We start from the raw sequence: 19,066 nt of genomic DNA on the forward strand, positions 1-19,066 counted from the left end.
TTGAATTGTTGTTTGGGCACCCTGTAAGAGGACCCCTGTGTCTTGTGAAGGAAGGATGGGAGTTACCTCTCAAAAAGCCTAAACAGGACATAGTGGACTATGTACTTGGTCTCCGCTCCAGGATGGCAGAGTACATGGAAAAGGCATCCAAAAACCTTGAGGCTAGCCAAGAATTACAAAAAGCTTGGCATGACCAAAAGGCTGTCCTTGTTGAATTTCAGCCTGGACAGAAGGTATGGGTGTTGGAGCCAGTGGCCCCAGCAGCACTCCAAGACAAATGGTCTGGACCCCATACAATTCTGGAAAAGAAGGGAGAGGTTACCTACTTGGTGGACCTAGGAACTCCCAGGAGCCCCCACAGGGTGCTCCATGTGAACAGATTGAAGGCATATGTCAGCAGGGCAGACATGGGCTTGCTCATGGCTACAGATGAGGGACAGGAGGAAGAGAGTGACCCTCTCCCAGACCTGCTCACTCAGAACCCTGAGGATGGCTCAGTTGATGGTGTGGCCTTAGGTGGCAGCCTCACTGAACATCAGCAACATGACTGCAGACAAGTTCTACAGGCATACAGGCATATGTTCTCCTTGACCCCCAGTCAGACTAACTGGTGTACCCATGTGGTGGACACTGGTGACAGTCTTCCTGTAAAGAGCAAGATTTACAGGCAACCTGACCACGTCAGGGACTGTATAAAGACTGAGGTGCAAAAGATGCTGGAATTAGGTGTCATTGAGCCTTCAGAGAGCCCCTGGGCTAGCCCAGTGGTTCTGGTCCCCAAACCTCACACCAAAGATGGCAAGAGAGAGATGAGGTTCTGTGTGGATTACAGAGGACTCAATGCTGTCACCAGGACAGATGCACACCCTATTCCAAGGGCAGATGAGCTCATTGACAAGTTGGCTTCTGCCAAATATTTGAGCACATTTGACTTAACAGCTGGCTACTGGCAAATCAGGTTAGCTGAGGAGTCTAAAGCCAAGACAGCATTTTCTACCCCTAGTGGGCATTATCAGTTTGTGGTGATGCCCTTTGGTTTGAAAAATGCACCTGCCACCTTCCAAAGGTTGGTGAACCAAGTCCTCACTGGGTTGGATGACTTTTGTGCAGCTTATCTGGACGATATTGCTGTCTTTAGCTCCACCTGGGAGGATCACCTGATCCACCTGAAGGAAGTGCTTGAGGCTCTGCAGAAGGCAGGCCTCACTATCAAGGCAACAAAGTGCCAGATAGGGCAGAGCAAGGTTGTATACCTGGGCCACCTTGTAGGTGGAGGCCAAGTTAAACCACTGGAGAGTAAGATCCAGACCATCAAGGACTGGTCCCCTCCAACTACCCAGACTCAGGTCAGAGCTTTCTTGGGCCTGACTGGGTACTACAGGAAGTTTGTTAAGAACTATGGGTCCATTGTGACTCCTCTTAATGATCTGACATCCAAGAAGATGCCCAAAAAGGTTCAGTGGACAGAAATCTGTCAAAAGGCATTTGATGACCTGAAGAAGGCCATGTGCTCTGCACCTATCCTGAAGAGTCCTGACTACTCAAGAGAGTTCATTGTCCAAACAGATGCTTCTGAGTTGGGAGTGGGAGCAGTGCTTTCACAGCTTAATGTAGATGGCCAGGACCAGCCCATTGCTTTCATTAGCAGAAGGCTGACCCCCAGAGAGAAACGTTGGTCAGCTATAGAGAGGGAGGCCTTTGCTGTGGTGTGGGCCCTGAAGAAGCTGAGACCATACTTATTTGGCACTCACTTCAAGATTCAGACCGACCATAAGCCCCTCCTATGGCTTAATCAGATGAAGGGTGAAAACCCCAAACTACTCAGGTGGTCCATTTCCCTACAGGGGATGGACTTTACAGTGGAGCACCGCCCAGGGACTGACCATGGCAACGCAGATGGTCTCTCCAGGTACTTCCACTTAGAACATGAAGACACAACTGGTCAAGGTTAGTCTAATGTCCCTGCGTTTGGGGGGGGGTTATGTAGGAGAGTAGGGTCTGCTATCCTATGGTCACCCCAAATTTTTGCTTTTTGCTTCACTGGTTTCTGACTTAATGTGGCTGTGGGCCTGCTAATCAGACCCACAGCCTGCTGTTCTCTCTCTAAATTGATGCCCATGCACTCTAGGTGCATTACGAATTGGAACTGGTTCACCTTATGAGCCCCTGTAATAGTGCACCCTAGGTGCCCAGGGCATAGGTGTATCCAAGGCCTACCAGGGGCTGCAGCACGTATTGTGCCACCCCTGGCCTGGCCTCCATCTGTGACACAACTGGCTGATCACTCAGCTGGGGTAAGTCGGTGTAACCACCTCTTACTTAGGTACAGTATGTCTGTGCCTAACCCTAAACTGGACACATATGTTCCTATCAGCCACTCCTATGGAAGGCCTCATCAATCCTGGAGGCAGAGTGCTTGGAAATATGTGAGATGGTGCTCTAGCATGAGCTGAGCCTGTCTGCAGCTGTCGGGAACCACTCCCTAAGCTGTTCCGGGATATTGCCATACCATATACTCTTAAGTGCATTATAATCCTCGCGGTTAAATGCTATCTTTGGTTTGGCTTTATCAAAACATGTCGAGTAAGGTGTCATACGAATTGGAATACTATCCCCTCGCCAGTTCTGGCGACGGGGATAGCATTCCACCCTTCTAGAGGGACACGACATGTGTGTAGCCTTAACCCCGGTTAAAGTTAAACAGAGCCTCAGCTTCACAAAATGGACGCTGCCACCACAGACACAAGTCTGGCCTCCTGCTGCTGACCGAAACTCGGCAGATGGTGGCCTGGACAAAGGGTTTCCTGCCTTGGGAGGTGCGAGCACCACCCCAGACAGGATTTTGTGTATTAGGTAGGACAGGGCTGAAAAGAATCAGACATGCCCGGGGCACACAAGGTGTCCCCGTGCATAGGCCAGCCCAAACCGGTTCTGGGGCCTTCCAGCCCCAGTCCTGGCGCGGAGCTGGACAAAGGAAAGGGGGTGTAACCGCCCCCCTTCCTGGTTCCTCCCAGAGGAGGGACCTAGTAGGTGATCCACCCCCTAGATTGGAATAAGAGGGGGAGCAGTGCCATTGCACAGCAGATCATCCCGAAATCAACTTAAACTAAGAAGAAGACTGGACTTCGACATTCTGCTGCACAGAAGACTGAAGAAGAATCTCCCTTGTGGCCAAGGAGTGACCACCCTGTGAACACAGGTACCAACCAGCAACTCGACGTCTGCTTTGCCGCCGCCTCCCGCCGGAGCCCGAGCCCAGAGCCCGACAAGAACCAGATTCCCAGACCTCTCAGAGCCCGATCCACAGTCCCTGCAAAGAAGGGACCCGTGGAGGCATCGAGTGACGTGGGACCGGACCTCTTGGAAGACACTCGAAAAGCTGACTGCGCAGCTTCTGAGGCATCCTCGACGTTGTGCTTTGGGGATTGAGAACCCCCACCACCGAGCAGCCCTTGCACCGAAGATCAGCCCCCCAGCATCTCCACGATCTGCGTGGGGCCCTTTTGCATTGTGCCACTCGACGCGCCATCCCGGCCACTAGCCACGCGGCCAGCGGCCATCTTGGCGACGAACCCGAAGATTTAAACAGCAGGTCTGGTTGCTCCAGACCTACCCAAGCTCCTGTGAAAAGGAGCACCCGCTCTGACCTTGCTGGTCCGAGTGAACAGCATCTTTCAACTTCTGCGTGGCTTGCATTTGCCAAGGCCTGTTTGCTCCGATCAGATCGCCGACACCGCCAACAGCGAGAAGCCTACGTGGGACAGCTCGTGACCGACTCCTGGACGTCCTCGACCCCGGGTATCCACGTGGCTGCGGAAAGAAGCTACCCGACAACGCCTGTTTGCACCCGACATCACCTGGTTCCACTCTGGTTCCACGGCAGTCACTGGCTAGTGACTTTGAACACTGTCCCCTCTGCTTTCAGGTCTTCACATCTACAGATCCACCCTTGGATCCACCGGAACTCTTCTCATCGAGCCGCCTGCAGCATCTTCAGCTCCAAGCACCATCGACCAGCGTGACGAAACCCGACACATCTTCGACCCTGTGCACCCGCTTCCTGTGGGTGAGGTAACTCAGCTCCGCCGGTGCTCCTGCACTGGTACACATCCCAAGGGCCTGTGTTTTAAGTTTCAGCTCCGTAGGTCACTCGGAAGGTTCCTAACTTTCTAACTTTGTGCTTTTTACGCACCATAGACTTTGTATTGTAAAGTGCGTGCACTTTGAACACTGCACCCGAGTCCCGTGGGCCTTTCCCGACTTAGTTAACTCCAGTCTCGAATAGCTCCAGCGATTCCCAAGGCCCTAGGCCTCTTCACTTTCCTCCTGGTATCCCTTATACCACTTATTTAGTATATGGTTTAGGTGGCCCCTAGGGCTCATCCATATTGTGCAACTTTTGTGTATTTTAAACTGTCTTGTGATTTTACGCTTGTGCTTCTGTGCTCATGAAGAGTCCAGGGGATTTTTATAGTTAATAAATCAATATATATTTTCAATATATATCTGTGTGGTGTCCCTTTCATTTGGTATTCAAGGGGGTTGTGTATGGTATAACAGCTGGCTTCACATGCCTTTCAGAGTTTAGCCTAAGACTGCTTTGTCCACGTTACCACTAGGATAACTGGTCTACAAGGTTGAATTACAACCATCATCATAAGGGTTGCTTGGCATGGTACAAAGTGATCACTAGAACTAGTGAGCATTATATACCAGGCCAACTTCTCACAGATATGGTACACCAGTAGCGATTAAGCCAGCTGGTAAGTTGAGAGAGGAAGGGTTATGCTACAGTTAACAGGAATAATAGAAACTATGAATAGCATAATTTGCATCTTCTCTTTAGCCAAATCCTACCAGTGCAGCAATGGTGAAGTTGAGACTCTTATGCTCAAACCTGCGTTCATACAAATGTGTAAGTCTAAATAAAGTTCTAATTTCTTTCTTCGTACCATCTCATCTTTTCATTGGGCATCCTGTCTACCCTGCAACTCATCTCATTACCAAGATAAATGTATCCTACTCCTTGTTAGGCAACAGAGTGGCTCTCATGTCAGACAACATCTTCCTTTACCTTCATGATGCCAGCTGCTTTGCAACAGAGTGGCCTTCTAGTCAGAAAACATCTTGCTTTAGCTTTATGATGTCAGACTGCTAGGCAACAGAATGGCACCTCATGTCAGACAACTTCTTGCTTTAGCTTTATGATGTCAGACACCCCTGGACCAATTGTCCTTGTGGAAGCTAACCCCACAGGAGGATGAGATATCAGAAGTTACGCAGTAGGTTACTATCTGTATTCATGACTGCCAGCCACGTAGGAGGGGGAATGGTAAAGGAATGGGAACCAGTCGAAGCACTGTGTCCTTTTCGAAAGTGGGATTGAGGTACAAAGACAGATTAACCTTAACAACAATCCATCTTGAGTATCAGAGTCCAACATAGAGAGTGCAGGAGAAGAGGTTAGATGAGCTTCCTTCCTTGAGTATGTAACACTATTTTTCATAAGTGAGATGGTACATTTCAGTCTCAAAGGCAGCTATTTCCTCGAATAGAACATTGCTAGCACCAGGATCTAAAGCAGGTTTTATAAGCGTTTGAGTCAGTCTTTTATTAACTATCATGACCAACATAATGTGATACATATTACTTACATCTTGACAGAAATTATATTCAGGCACAGGCTCCCACTATAAATTAGTGAGGACATTCTGATGCTATTTACATCTTTTTAATGCCTAAAAGAATGATTGGGAGTTTTGCTTACCACATAAATTGGTAAAATGATGCAGTATGCCAGAAGACTTCCTTTTTTTTTTGCTTCAGTCTCGGCAATTCAGAGAAACTCTGCTGTGAAACACTGCCACTGCTGGTCATTCAGTATAATCTGCAGATGGAAAAGTCCACTGTTAGTACATTTAGTATAAGCAATACAAAAAGTTTAGATTTTTATAAAGGGTAACCAGATCAATACTATGGAGTCTGTTTTATTGTGAAAATCAACAGCTCAATTAAAAAATCAAATCTCAATTTGTGTTTATAACCTCTCATACTTCTCTGCGTCCCCTTGCCTCATTTGCTAACACTCTCTAAACAATTGTAGCACGTACATTGGGATATAAATCTTTTTGCCAGCCAAGTGGCAGCGCACCCTTCTTACTTCCTTTGTTTTAGGATATGGTACACCAGTAGCGATTAAGCCAGCTGGTAAGTTGAGAGAGGAAGGGTTATGCTACAGTTAACAGGAATAATAGAAACTATGAATAGCATAATTTGCATCTTCTCTTTAGCCAAATCCTACCAGTGCAGCAATGGTGAAGTTGAGACTCTTATGCTCAAACCTGCGTTCATACAAATGTGTAAGTCTAAATAAAGTTCTAATTTCTTTCTTCGTACCATCTCATCTTTTCATTGGGCATCCTGTCTACCCTGCAACTCATCTCATTACCAAGATAAATGTATCCTACTCCTTGTTAGGCAACAGAGTGGCTCTCATGTCAGACAACATCTTCCTTTACCTTCATGATGCCAGCTGCTTTGCAACAGAGTGGCCTTCTAGTCAGAAAACATCTTGCTTTCGCTTTATGATGTCAGACTGCTAGGCAACAGAATGGCACCTCATGTCAGACAACTTCTTGCTTTAGCTTTATGATATCAGACACCCCTGGACCAATTGTCCTTGTGGAAGCTAACCCCACAGGAGGATGAGATATCAGAAGTTACGCAGTAGGTTACTATCTGTATTCATGACTGCCAGCCACGTAGGAGGGGGAATGGTAAAGGAATGGGAACCAGTCGAAGCACTGTGTCCTTTTCGAAAGTGGGATTGAGGTACAAAGACAGATTAACCTTAACAACAATCCATCTTGAGTATCAGAGTCCAACATAGAGAGTGCAGGAGAAGAGGTTAGATGAGCTTCCTTCCTTGAGTATGTAACACTATTTTTCATAAGTGAGATGGTGCATTTCAGTCTCAAAGGCAGCTATTTCCTCGAATAGAACATTGCTAGCACCAGGATCTAAAGCAGGTTTTATAAGCGTTTGAGTCAGTCTTTTATTAACTATCATGACCAACATAATGTGATACATATTACTTACATCTTGACAGAAATTATATTCAGGCACAGGCTCCCACTATAAATTAGTGAGGACATTCTGATGCTATTTACATCTTTTTAATGCCTAAAAGAATGATTGGGAGTTTTGCTTACCACATAAATTGGTAAAATGATGCAGTATGCCAGAAGACTTCCTTTTTTTTTTTGCTTCAGTCTCGGCAATTCAGAGAAACTCTGCTGTGAAACACTGCCACTGCTGGTCATTCAGTATAATCTGCAGATGGAAAAGTCCACTGTTAGTACATTTAGTATAAGCAATACAAAAAGTTTAGATTTTTATAAAGGGTAACCAGATCAATACTATGGAGTCTGTTTTATTGTGAAAATCAACAGCTCAATTAAAAAATCAAATCTCAATTTGTGTTTATAACCTCTCATACTTCTCTGCGTTCCCTTGCCTCATTTGCTAACACTCTCTAAACAATTGTAGCACGTACATTGGGATATAAATCTTTTTGCCAGCCAAGTGGCAGCGCACCCTTCTTACTTCCTTTGTTTTAGGATATGGTACACCAGTAGCGATTAAGCCAGCTGGTAAGTTGAGAGAGGAAGGGTTATGCTACAGTTAACAGGAATAATAGAAACTATGAATAGCATAATTTGCATCTTCTCTTTAGCCAAATCCTACCAGTGCAGCAATGGTGAAGTTGAGACTCTTATGCTCAAACCTGCGTTCATACAAATGTGTAAGTCTAAATAAAGTTCTAATTTCTTTCTTCGTACCATCTCATCTTTTCATTGGGCATCCTGTCTACCCTGCAACTCATCTCATTACCAAGATAAATGTATCCTACTCCTTGTTAGGCAACAGAGTGGCTCTCATGTCAGACAACATCTTCCTTTACCTTCATGATGCCAGCTGCTTTGCAACAGAGTGGCCTTCTAGTCAGAAAACATCTTGCTTTAGCTTTATGATGTCAGACTGCTAGGCAACAGAATGGCACCTCATGTCAGACAACTTCTTGCTTTAGCTTTATGATGTCAGACACCCCTGGACCAATTGTCCTTGTGGAAGCTAACCCCACAGGAGGATGAGATATCAGAAGTTACGCAGTAGGTTACTATCTGTATTCATGACTGCCAGCCACGTAGGAGGGGGAATGGTAAAGGAATGGGAACCAGTCGAAGCACTGTGTCCTTTTCGAAAGTGGGATTGAGGTACAAAGACAGATTAACCTTATTAACAATCCATCTTGAGTATCAGAGTCCAACATAGAGAGTGCAGGAGAAGAGGTTAGATGAGCTTCCTTCCTTGAGTATGTAACACTATTTTTCATAAGTGAGATGGTGCATTTCAGTCTCAAAGGCAGATATTTCCTCGAATAGAACATTGCTAGCACCAGGATCTAAAGCAGGTTTTATAAGCGTTTGAGTCAGTCTTTTATTAACTATCATGACCAACATAATGTGATACATATTACTTACATCTTGACAGAAATTATATTCAGGCACAGGCTCCCACTATAAATTAGTGAGGACATTCTGATGCTATTTACATCTTTTTAATGCCTAAAAGAATGATTGGGAGTTTTGCTTACCACAAATTGGTAAAATGATGCAGTATGCCAGAAGACTTTCTTTTTTTTTTGCTTCAGTCTCGGCAATTCAGAGAAACTCTGCTGTGAAACACTGCCACTGCTGGTCATTCAGTATAATCTGCAGATGGAAAAGTCCACTGTTAGTACATTTAGTATAAGCAATACAAAAAGTTTAGATTTTTATAAAGGGTAACCAGATCAATACTATGGAGTCTGTTTTATTGTGAAAATCAACAGCTCAATTAAAAAATCAAATCTCAATTTGTGTTTATAACCTCTCATACTTCTCTGCATTCCCTTGCCTCATTTGCTAACACTCTCTAAACAATTGTAGCACGTACATTGGGATATAAATCTTTTTGCCAGCCAAGTGGCAGCGCACCCTTCTTACTTCCTTTGTTTTAGGATATGGTACACCAGTAGCGATTAAGCCAGCTGGTAAGTTGAGAGAGGAAGGGTTATGCTACAGTTAACAGGAATAATAGAAACTATGAATAGCATAATTTGCATCTTCTCTTTAGCCAAATCCTACCAGTGCAGCAATGGTGAAGTTAAAACTCTTATGCTCAAACCTGCGTTCATACAAATGTGTAAGTCTAAATAAAGTTCTAATTTCTTTCTTCGTACCATCTCATCTTTTCATTGGGCATCCTGTCTACCCTGCAACTCATCTCATTACCAAGATAAATGTATCCTACTCCTTGTTAGGCAACAGCGTGGCTCTCATGTCAGACAACATCTTCCTTTACCTTCATGATGCCAGCTGCTTTGCAACAGAGTGGCCTTCTAGTCAGAAAACATCTTGCTTTAGCTTTATGATGTCAGACTGCTAGGCAACAGAATGGCACCTCATGTCAGACAACTTCTTGCTTTAGCTTTATGATGTCAGACACCCCTGGACCAATTGTCCTTGTGGAAGCTAACCCCACAGGAGGATGAGATATCAGAAGTTACGCAGTAGGTTACTATCTGTATTCATGACTGCCAGCCACGTAGGAGGGGGAATGGTAAAGGAATGGGAACCAGTCGAAGCACTGTGTCCTTTTCGAAAGTGGGATTGAGGTACAAAGACAGATTAACCTTAACAACAATCCATCTTGAGTATCAGAGTCCAACATAGAGAGTGCAGGAGAAGAGGTTAGATGAGCTTCCTTCCTTGAGTATGTAACACTATTTTTCATAAGTGAGATGGTGCATTTCAGTCTCAAAGGCAGCTATTTCCTCGAATAGAACATTGCTAGCACCAGGATCTAAAGCAGGTTTTATAAGCGTTTGAGTCAGTCTTTTATTAACTATCATGACCAACATAATGTGATACATATTACTTACATCTTGACAGAAATTATATTCAGGCACAGGCTCCCACTATAAATTAGTGAGGACATTCTGATGCTATTTACATCTTTTTAATGCCTAAAAGAATGATTGGGAGTTTTGCTTACCACATAAATTGGTAAAATGATGCAGTATGCCAGAAGACTTCCTTTTTTTTTTTGCTTCAGTCTCGGCAATTCAGAGAAACTCTGCTGTGAAACACTGCCACTGCTGGTCATTCAGTATAATCTGCAGATGGAAAAGTCCACTGTTAGTACATTTAGTATAAGCAATACAAAAAGTTTAGATTTTTATAAAGGGTAACCAGATCAATACTATGGAGTCTGTTTTATTGTGAAAATCAACAGCTCAATTAAAAAATCAAATCTCAATTTGTGTTTATAACCTCTCATACTTCTCTGCGTTCCCTTGCCTCATTTGCTAACACTCTCTAAACAATTGTAGCACGTACATTGGGATATAAATCTTTTTGCCAGCCAAGTGGCAGCGCACCCTTCTTACTTCCTTTGTTTTAGGATATGGTACACCAGTAGCGATTAAGCCAGCTGGTAAGTTGAGAGAGGAAGGGTTATGCTACAGTTAACAGGAATAATAGAAACTATGAATAGCATAATTTGCATCTTCTCTTTAGCCAAATCCTACCAGTGCAGCAATGGTGAAGTTGAGACTCTTATGCTCAAACCTGCGTTCATACAAATGTGTAAGTCTAAATAAAGTTCTAATTTCTTTCTTCGTACCATCTCATCTTTTCATTGGGCATCCTGTCTACCCTGCAACTCATCTCATTACCAAGATAAATGTATCCTACTCCTTGTTAGGCAACAGAGTGGCTCTCATGTCAGACAACATCTTCCTTTACCTTCATGATGCCAGCTGCTTTGCAACAGAGTGGCCTTCTAGTCAGAAAACATCTTGCTTTAGCTTTATGATGTCAGACTGCTAGGCAACAGAATGGCACCTCATGTCAGACAACTTCTTGCTTTAGCTTTATGATGTCAGACACCCCTGGACCAATTGTCCTTGTGGAAGCTAACCCCACAGGAGGATGAGATATCAGAAGTTACGCAGTAGGTTACTATCTGTATTCATGACTGCCAGCCACGTAGGAGGGGGAATGGTAAAGGAATGGGAACCAGTCGAAGCACTGTGTCCTTTTCGAAAGTGGGATTGAGGTACAAAGACAGATTAACCTTAACAACAATCCATCTTGAGTATCAGAGTCCAACATAGAGAGTGCAGGAGAAGAGGTTAGATGAGCTTCCTTCCTTGAGTATGTAACACTATTTTTCATAAGTGAGATGGTGCATTTCAGTCTCAAAGGCAGCTATTTCCTCGAATAGAACATTGCTAGCACCAGGATCTAAAGCAGGTTTTATAAGCGTTTGAGTCAGTCTTTTATTAACTATCATGACCAACATAATGTGATACATATTACTTACATCTTGACAGAAATTATATTCAGGCACAGGCTCCCACTATAAATTAGTGAGGACATTCTGATGCTATTTACATCTTTTTAATGCCTAAAAGAATGATTGGGAGTTTTGCTTACCACATAAATTGGTAAAATGATGCAGTATGCCAGAAGACTTCCTTTTTTTTTTTGCTTCAGTCTCGGCAATTCAGAGAAACTCTGCTGTGAAACACTGCCACTGCTGGTCATTCAGTATAATCTGCAGATGGAAAAGTCCACTGTTAGTACATTTAGTATAAGCAATACAAAAAGTTTAGATTTTTATAAAGGGTAACCAGATCAATACTATGGAGTCTGTTTTATTGTGAAAATCAACAGCTCAATTAAAAAATCAAATCTCAATTTGTGTTTATAACCTCTCATACTTCTCTGCGTTCCCTTGCCTCATTTGCTAACACTCTCTAAACAATTGTAGCACGTACATTGGGATATAAATCTTTTTGCCAGCCAAGTGGCAGCGCACCCTTCTTACTTCCTTTGTTTTAGGATATGGTACACCAGTAGCGATTAAGCCAGCTGGTAAGTTGAGAGAGGAAGAGTTATGCTACAGTTAACAGGAATAATAGAAACTATGAATAGCATAATTTGCATCTTCTCTTTAGCCAAATCCTACCAGTGCAGCAATGGTGAAGTTGAGACTCTTATGCTCAAACCTGCGTTCATACAAATGTGTAAGTCTAAATAAAGTTCTAATTTCTTTCTTCGTACCATCTCATCTTTTCATTGGGCATCCTGTCTACCCTGCAACTCATCTCATTACCAAGATAAATGTATCCTACTCCTTGTTAGGCAACAGAGTGGCTCTAATGTCAGACAACATCTTCCTTTACCTTCATGATGCCAGCTGCTTTGCAACAGAGTGGCCTTCTAGTCAGAAAACATCTTGCTTTAGCTTTATGATGTCAGACTGCTAGGCAACAGAATGGCACCTCATGTCAGACAACTTCTTGCTTTAGCTTTATGATGTCAGACACCCCTGGACCAATTGTCCTTGTGGAAGCTAACCCCACAGGAGGATGAGATATCAGAAGTTACGCAGTAGGTTACTATCTGTATTCATGACTGCCAGCCACGTAGGAGGGGGAATGGTAAAGGAATGGGAACCAGTCGAAGCACTGTGTCCTTTTCGAAAGTGGGATTGAGGTACAAAGACAGATTAACCTTAACAACAATCCATCTTGAGTATCAGAGTCCAACATAGAGAGTGCAGGAGAAGAGGTTAGATGAGCTTCCTTCCTTGAGTATGTAACACTATTTTTCATAAGTGAGATGGTGCATTTCAGTCTCAAAGGCAGCTATTTCCTCGAATAGAACATTGCTAGCACCAGGATCTAAAGCAGGTTTTATAAGCGTTTGAGTCAGTCTTTTATTAACTATCATGACCAACATAATGTGATACATATTACTTACATCTTGACAGAAATTATATTCAGGCACAGGCTCCCACTATAAATTAGTGAGGACATTCTGATGCTATTTACATCTTTTTAATGCCTAAAAGAATGATTGGGAGTTTTGCTTACCACATAAATTGGTAAAATGATGCAGTATGCCAGAAGACTTCCTTTTTTTTTTTGCTTCAGTCTCGGCAATTCAGAGAAACTCTGCTGTGAAACACTGCCACTGCTGGTCATTCAGTATAATCTGCAGATGGAAAAGTCCACTGTTAGTACATTTAGTATAAGCAATACAAAAAGTTTAGATTTTTATAAAGGGTAACCAGATCAATACTATGGAGTCTGTTTTATTGTGAAAATCAACAGCTCAATTAAAAAATCAAATCTCAATTTGTGTTTATAACCTCTCATACTTCTCTGCGTTCCCTTGCCTCATTTGCTAACACTCTCTAAACAATTGTAGCACGTACATTGGGATATAAATCTTTTTGCCAGCCAAGTGGCAGCGCACCCTTCTTACTTCCTTTGTTTTAGGATATGGTACACCAGTAGCGATTAAGCCAGCTGGTAAGTTGAGAGAGGAAGGGTTATGCTACAGTTAACAGGAATAATAGAAACTATGAATAGCATAATTTGCATCTTCTCTTTAGCCAAATCCTACCAGTGCAGCAATGGTGAAGTTGAGACTCTTATGCTCAAACCTGCGTTCATACAAATGTGTAAGTCTAAATAAAGTTCTAATTTCTTTCTTCGTACCATCTCATCTTTTCATTGGGCATCCTGTCTACCCTGCAACTCATCTCATTACCAAGATAAATGTATCCTACTCCTTGTTAGGCAACAGAGTGGCTCTCATGTCAGACAACATCTTCCTTTACCTTCATGATGCCAGCTGCTTTGCAACAGAGTGGCCTTCTAGTCAGAAAACATCTTGCTTTAGCTTTATGATGTCAGACTGCTAGGAAACAGAATGGCAGCTCATGTCAGACAACTTCTTGCTTTAGCTTTATGATGTCAGACACCCCTGGACCAATTGTCCTTGTGGAAGCTAACCCCACAGGAGGATGAGATATCAGAAGTTACGCAGTAGGTTACTATCTGTATTCATGACTGCCAGCCACGTAGGAGGGGGAATGGTAAAGGAATGGGAACCAGTCGAAGCACGGTGTCCTTTTCGAAAGTGGGATTGAGGTACAAAGACAGATTAACCTTAACAACAATCCATCTTGAGTATCAGAGTCCAACATAGAGAGTGCAGGAGAAGAGGTTAGATGAGCTTCCTTCCTTGAGTATGTAACACTATTTTTCATAAGTGAGATGGTGCATTTCAGTCTCAAAGGCAGCTATTTCCTCGAATAGAACATTGCTAGCACCAGGATCTAAAGCAGGTTTTATAAGCGTTTGAGTCAGTCTTTTATTAACTATCATGACCAACATAATGTGATACATATTACTTACATCTTGACAGAAATTATATTCAGGCACAGGCTCCCACTATAAATTAGTGAGGACATTCTGATGCTATTTACATCTTTTTAATGCCTAAAAGAATGATTGGGAGTTTTGCTTACCACATAAATTGGTAAAATGATGCAGTATGCCAGAAGACTTCCTTTTTTTTTTGCTTCAGTCTCGGCAATTCAGAGAAACTCTGCTGTGAAACACTGCCACTGCTGGTCATTCAGTATAATCTGCAGATGGAAAAGTCCACTGTTAGTACATTTAGTATAAGCAATACAAAAAGTTTAGATTTTTATAAAGGGTAACCAGATCAATACTATGGAGTCTGTTTTATTGTGAAAATCAACAGCTCAATTAAAAAATCAAATCTCAATTTGTGTTTATAACCTCTCATACTTCTCTGCGTTCCCTTGCCTCATTTGCTAACACTCTCTAAACAATTGTAGCACGTACATTGGGATATAAATCTTTTTGCCAGCCAAGTGGCAGCGCACCCTTCTTACTTCCTTTGTTTTAGGATATGGTACACCAGTAGCGATTAAGCCAGCTGGTAAGTTGAGAGAGGAAGGGTTATGCTACAGTTAACAGGAATAATAGAAACTATGAATAGCATAATTTGCATCTTCTCTTTAGCCAAATCCTACCAGTGCAGCAATGGTGAAGTTGAGACTCTTATGCTCAAACCTGCGTTCATACAAATGTGTAAGTCTAAATAAAGTTCTAATTTCTTTCTTCGTACCATCTCATCTTTTCATTGGGCATCCTGTCTACCCTGCAACTCATCTCATTACCAAGATAAATGTATCCTACTCCTTGTTAGGCAACAGAGTGGCTCTCATGTCAGACAACATCTTCCTTTACCTTCATGATGCCAGCTGCTTTGCAACAGAGTGGCCTTCTAGTCAGAAAACATCTTGCTTTAGCTTTATGATGTCAGACTGCTAGGCAACAGAATGGCACCTCATGTCAGACAACTTCTTGCTTTAGCTTTATGATGTCAGACACCCCTGGACCAATTGTCCTTGTGGAAGCTAACCCCACAGGAGGATGAGATATCAGAAGTTACGCAGTAGGTTACTATCTGTATTCATGACTGCCAGCCACGTAGGAGGGGGAATGGTAAAGGAATGGGAACCAGTCGAAGCACTGTGTCCTTTTCGAAAGTGGGATTGAGGTACAAAGACAGATTAACCTTAACAACAATCCATCTTGAGTATCAGAGTCCAACATAGAGAGTGCAGGAGAAGAGGTTAGATGAGCTTCCTTCCTTGAGTATGTAACACTATTTTTCATAAGTGAGATGGTGCATTTCAGTCTCAAAGGCAGCTATTTCCTCGAATAGAACATTGCTAGCACCAGGATCTAAAGCAGGTTTTATAAGCGTTTGAGTCAGTCTTTTATTAACTATCATGACCAACATAATGTGATACATATTACTTACATCTTGACAGAAATTATATTCAGGCACAGGCTCCCACTATAAATTAGTGAGAACATTCTGATGCTATTTACATCTTTTTAATGCCTAAAAGAATGATTGGGAGTTTTGCTTACCACATAAATTGGTAAAATGATGCAGTATGCCAGAAGACTTCCTTTTTTTTTTGCTTCAGTCTCGGCAATTCAGAGAAACTCTGCTGTGAAACACTGCCACTGCTGGTCATTCAGTATAATCTGCAGATGGAAAAGTCCACTGTTAGTACATTTAGTATAAGCAATACAAAAAGTTTAGATTTTTATAAAGGGTAACCAGATCAATACTATGGAGTCTGTTTTATTGTGAAAATCAACAGCTCAATTAAAAAATCAAATCTCAATTTGTGTTTATAACCTCTCATACTTCTCTGCGTTCCCTTGCCTCATTTGCTAACACTCTCTAAACAATTGTAGCACGTACATTGGGATATAAATCTTTTTGCCAGCCAAGTGGCAGCGCACCCTTCTTACTTCCTTTGTTTTAGGATATGGTACACCAGTAGCGATTAAGCCAGCTGGTAAGTTGAGAGAGGAAGGGTTATGCTACAGTTAACAGGAATAATAGAAACTATGAATAGCATAATTTGCATCTTCTCTTTAGCCAAATCCTACCAGTGCAGCAATGGTGAAGTTGAGACTCTTATGCTCAAACCTGCGTTCATACAAATGTGTAAGTCTAAATAAAGTTCTAATTTCTTTCTTCGTACCATCTCATCTTTTCATTGGGCATCCTGTCTACCCTGCAACTCATCTGATTACCAAGATAAATGTATCCTACTCCTTGTTAGGCAACAGAGTGGCTCTCATGTCAGACAACATCTTCCTTTACCTTCATGATGCGAGCTGCTTTGCAACAGAGTGGCCTTCTAGTCAGAAAACATCTTGCTTTAGCTTTATGATGTCAGACTGCTAGGCAACAGAATGGCACCTCATGTCAGACAACTTCTTGCTTTAGCTTTATGATGTCAGACACCCCTGGACCAATTGTCCTTGTGGAAGCTAACCCCACAGGAGGATGAGATATCAGAAGTTACGCAGTAGGTTACTATCTGTATTCATGACTGCCAGCCACGTAGGAGGGGGAATGGTAAAGGAATGGGAACCAGTCGAAGCACTGTGTCCTTTTCGAAAGTGGGATTGAGGTACAAAGACAGATTAACCTTAACAACAATCCATCTTGAGTATCAGAGTCCAACATAGAGAGTGCAGGAGTAGAGGTTAGATGAGCTTCCTTCCTTGAGTATGTAACACTATTTTTCATAAGTGAGATGGTGCATTTCAGTCTCAAAGGCAGCTATTTCCTCGAATAGAACATTGCTAGCACCTGGATCTAAAGCAGGTTTTATAAGCGTTTGAGTCAGTCTTTTATTAACTATCATGACCAACATAATGTGATACATATTACTTACATCTTGACAGAAATTATATTCAGGCACAGGCTCCCACTATAAATTAGTGAGGACATTCTGATGCTATTTACATCTTTTTAATGCCTAAAAGAATGATTGGGAGTTTTGCTTACCACATAAATTGGTAAAATGATGCAGTATGCCAGAAGACTTCCTTTTTTTTTTTGCTTCAGTCTCGGCAATTCAGAGAAACTCTGCTGTGAAACACTGCCACTGCTGGTCATTCAGTATAATCTGCAGATGGAAAAGTCACTGTTAGTACATTTAGTATAAGCAATACAAAAAGTTTAGATTTTTATAAAGGGTAACCAGATCAATACTATGGAGTCTGTTTTATTGTGAAAATCAACAGCTCAATTAAAAAATCAAATCTCAATTTGTGTTTATAACCTCTCATACTTCTCTGCGTCCCCTTGCCTCATTTGCTAACACTCTCTAAACAATTGTAGCACGTACATTGGGATATAAATCTTTTTGCCAGCCAAGTGGCAGCGCACCCTTCTTACTTCCTTTGTTTTAGGATATGGTACACCAGTAGCGATTAAGCCAGCTGGTAAGTTGAGAGAGGAAGGGTTATGCTACAGTTAACAGGAATAATAGAAACTATGAATAGCATAATTTGCATCTTCTCTTTAGCCAAATCCTACCAGTGCAGCAATGGTGAAGTTGAGACTCTTATGCTCAAACCTGCGTTCATACAAATGTGTAAGTCTAAATAAAGTTCTAATTTCTTTCTTCGTACCATCTCATCTTTTCATTGGGCATCCTGTCTACCCTGCAACTCATCTCATTACCAAGATAAATGTATCCTACTCCTTGTTAGGCAACAGAGTGGCTCTCATGTCAGACAACATCTTCCTTTACCTTCATGATGCCAGCTGCTTTGCAACAGAGTGGCCTTCTAGTCAGAAAACATCTTGCTTTAGCTTTATGATGTCAGACTGCTAGGCAACAGAATGGCACCTCATGTCAGACAACTTCTTGCTTTAGCTTTATGATGTCAGACACCCCTGGACCAATTGTCCTTGTGGAAGCTAACCCCACAGGAGGATGAGATATCAGAAGTTACGCAGTAGGTTACTATCTGTATTCATGACTGCCAGCCACGTAGGAGGGGGAATGGTAAAGGAATGGGAACCAGTCGAAGCACTGTGTCCTTTTCGAAAGTGGGATTGAGGTACAAAGACAGATTAACCTTAACAACAATCCATCTTGAGTATCAGAGTCCAACATAGAGAGTGCAGGAGAAGAGGTTAGATGAGCTTCCTTCCTTGAGTATGTAACACTATTTTTCATAAGTGAGATGGTGCATTTCAGTCTCAAAGGCAGCTATTTCCTCGAATAGAACATTGCTAGCACCAGGATCTAAAGCAGGTTTTATAAGCGTTTGAGTCAGTCTTTTATTAACTATCATGACCAACATAATGTGATACATATTACTTACATCTTGACAGAAATTATATTCAGGCACAGGCTCCCACTATAAATTAGTGAGGACATTCTGATGCTATTTACATCTTTTTAATGCCTAAAAGAATGATTGGGAGTTTTGCTTACCACATAAATTGGTAAAATGATGCAGTATGCCAGAAGACTTCCTTTTTTTTTTGCTTCAGTCTCGGCAATTCAGAGAAACTCTGCTGTGAAACACTGCCACTGCTGGTCATTCAGTATAATCTGCAGATGGAAAAGTCCACTGTTAGTACATTTAGTATAAGCAATACAAAAAGTTTAGATTTTTATAAAGGGTAACCAGATCAATACTATGGAGTCTGTTTTATTGTGAAAATCAACAGCTCAATTAAAAAATCAAATCTCAATTTGTGTTTATAACCTCTCATACTTCTCTGCGTTCCCT

General features: G+C 42.3%; 1 long non-coding RNA gene across 1 annotated transcript in view; it reads right to left on the reverse strand.

Annotated features, from left to right (window-relative positions):
* Nucleotides 1-11,543: 11,543 nt before the first annotated feature.
* Nucleotides 11,544-19,066, reverse strand: part of LOC147676753 (uncharacterized) — a 41,433-nt gene continuing 33,910 nt past the window's right edge. Inside the window, exons 19-24 of the long non-coding RNA XR_015302425.1 lie at nucleotides 18,766-18,885; nucleotides 17,322-17,442; nucleotides 15,878-15,997; nucleotides 14,434-14,553; nucleotides 12,989-13,109; nucleotides 11,544-11,664 (exon numbers count right to left, since the gene is read on the reverse strand). This is a non-coding gene — a long non-coding RNA (uncharacterized LOC147676753). The remainder of the gene's footprint in view (nucleotides 11,665-12,988; nucleotides 13,110-14,433; nucleotides 14,554-15,877; nucleotides 15,998-17,321; nucleotides 17,443-18,765; nucleotides 18,886-19,066) is intronic.

This window comes from Lissotriton vulgaris, chromosome 12, assembly GCF_964263255.1.
Source record: "Lissotriton vulgaris chromosome 12, aLisVul1.2, whole genome shotgun sequence".
Taxonomy (NCBI): Eukaryota; Metazoa; Chordata; class Amphibia; order Caudata; family Salamandridae; genus Lissotriton; species Lissotriton vulgaris.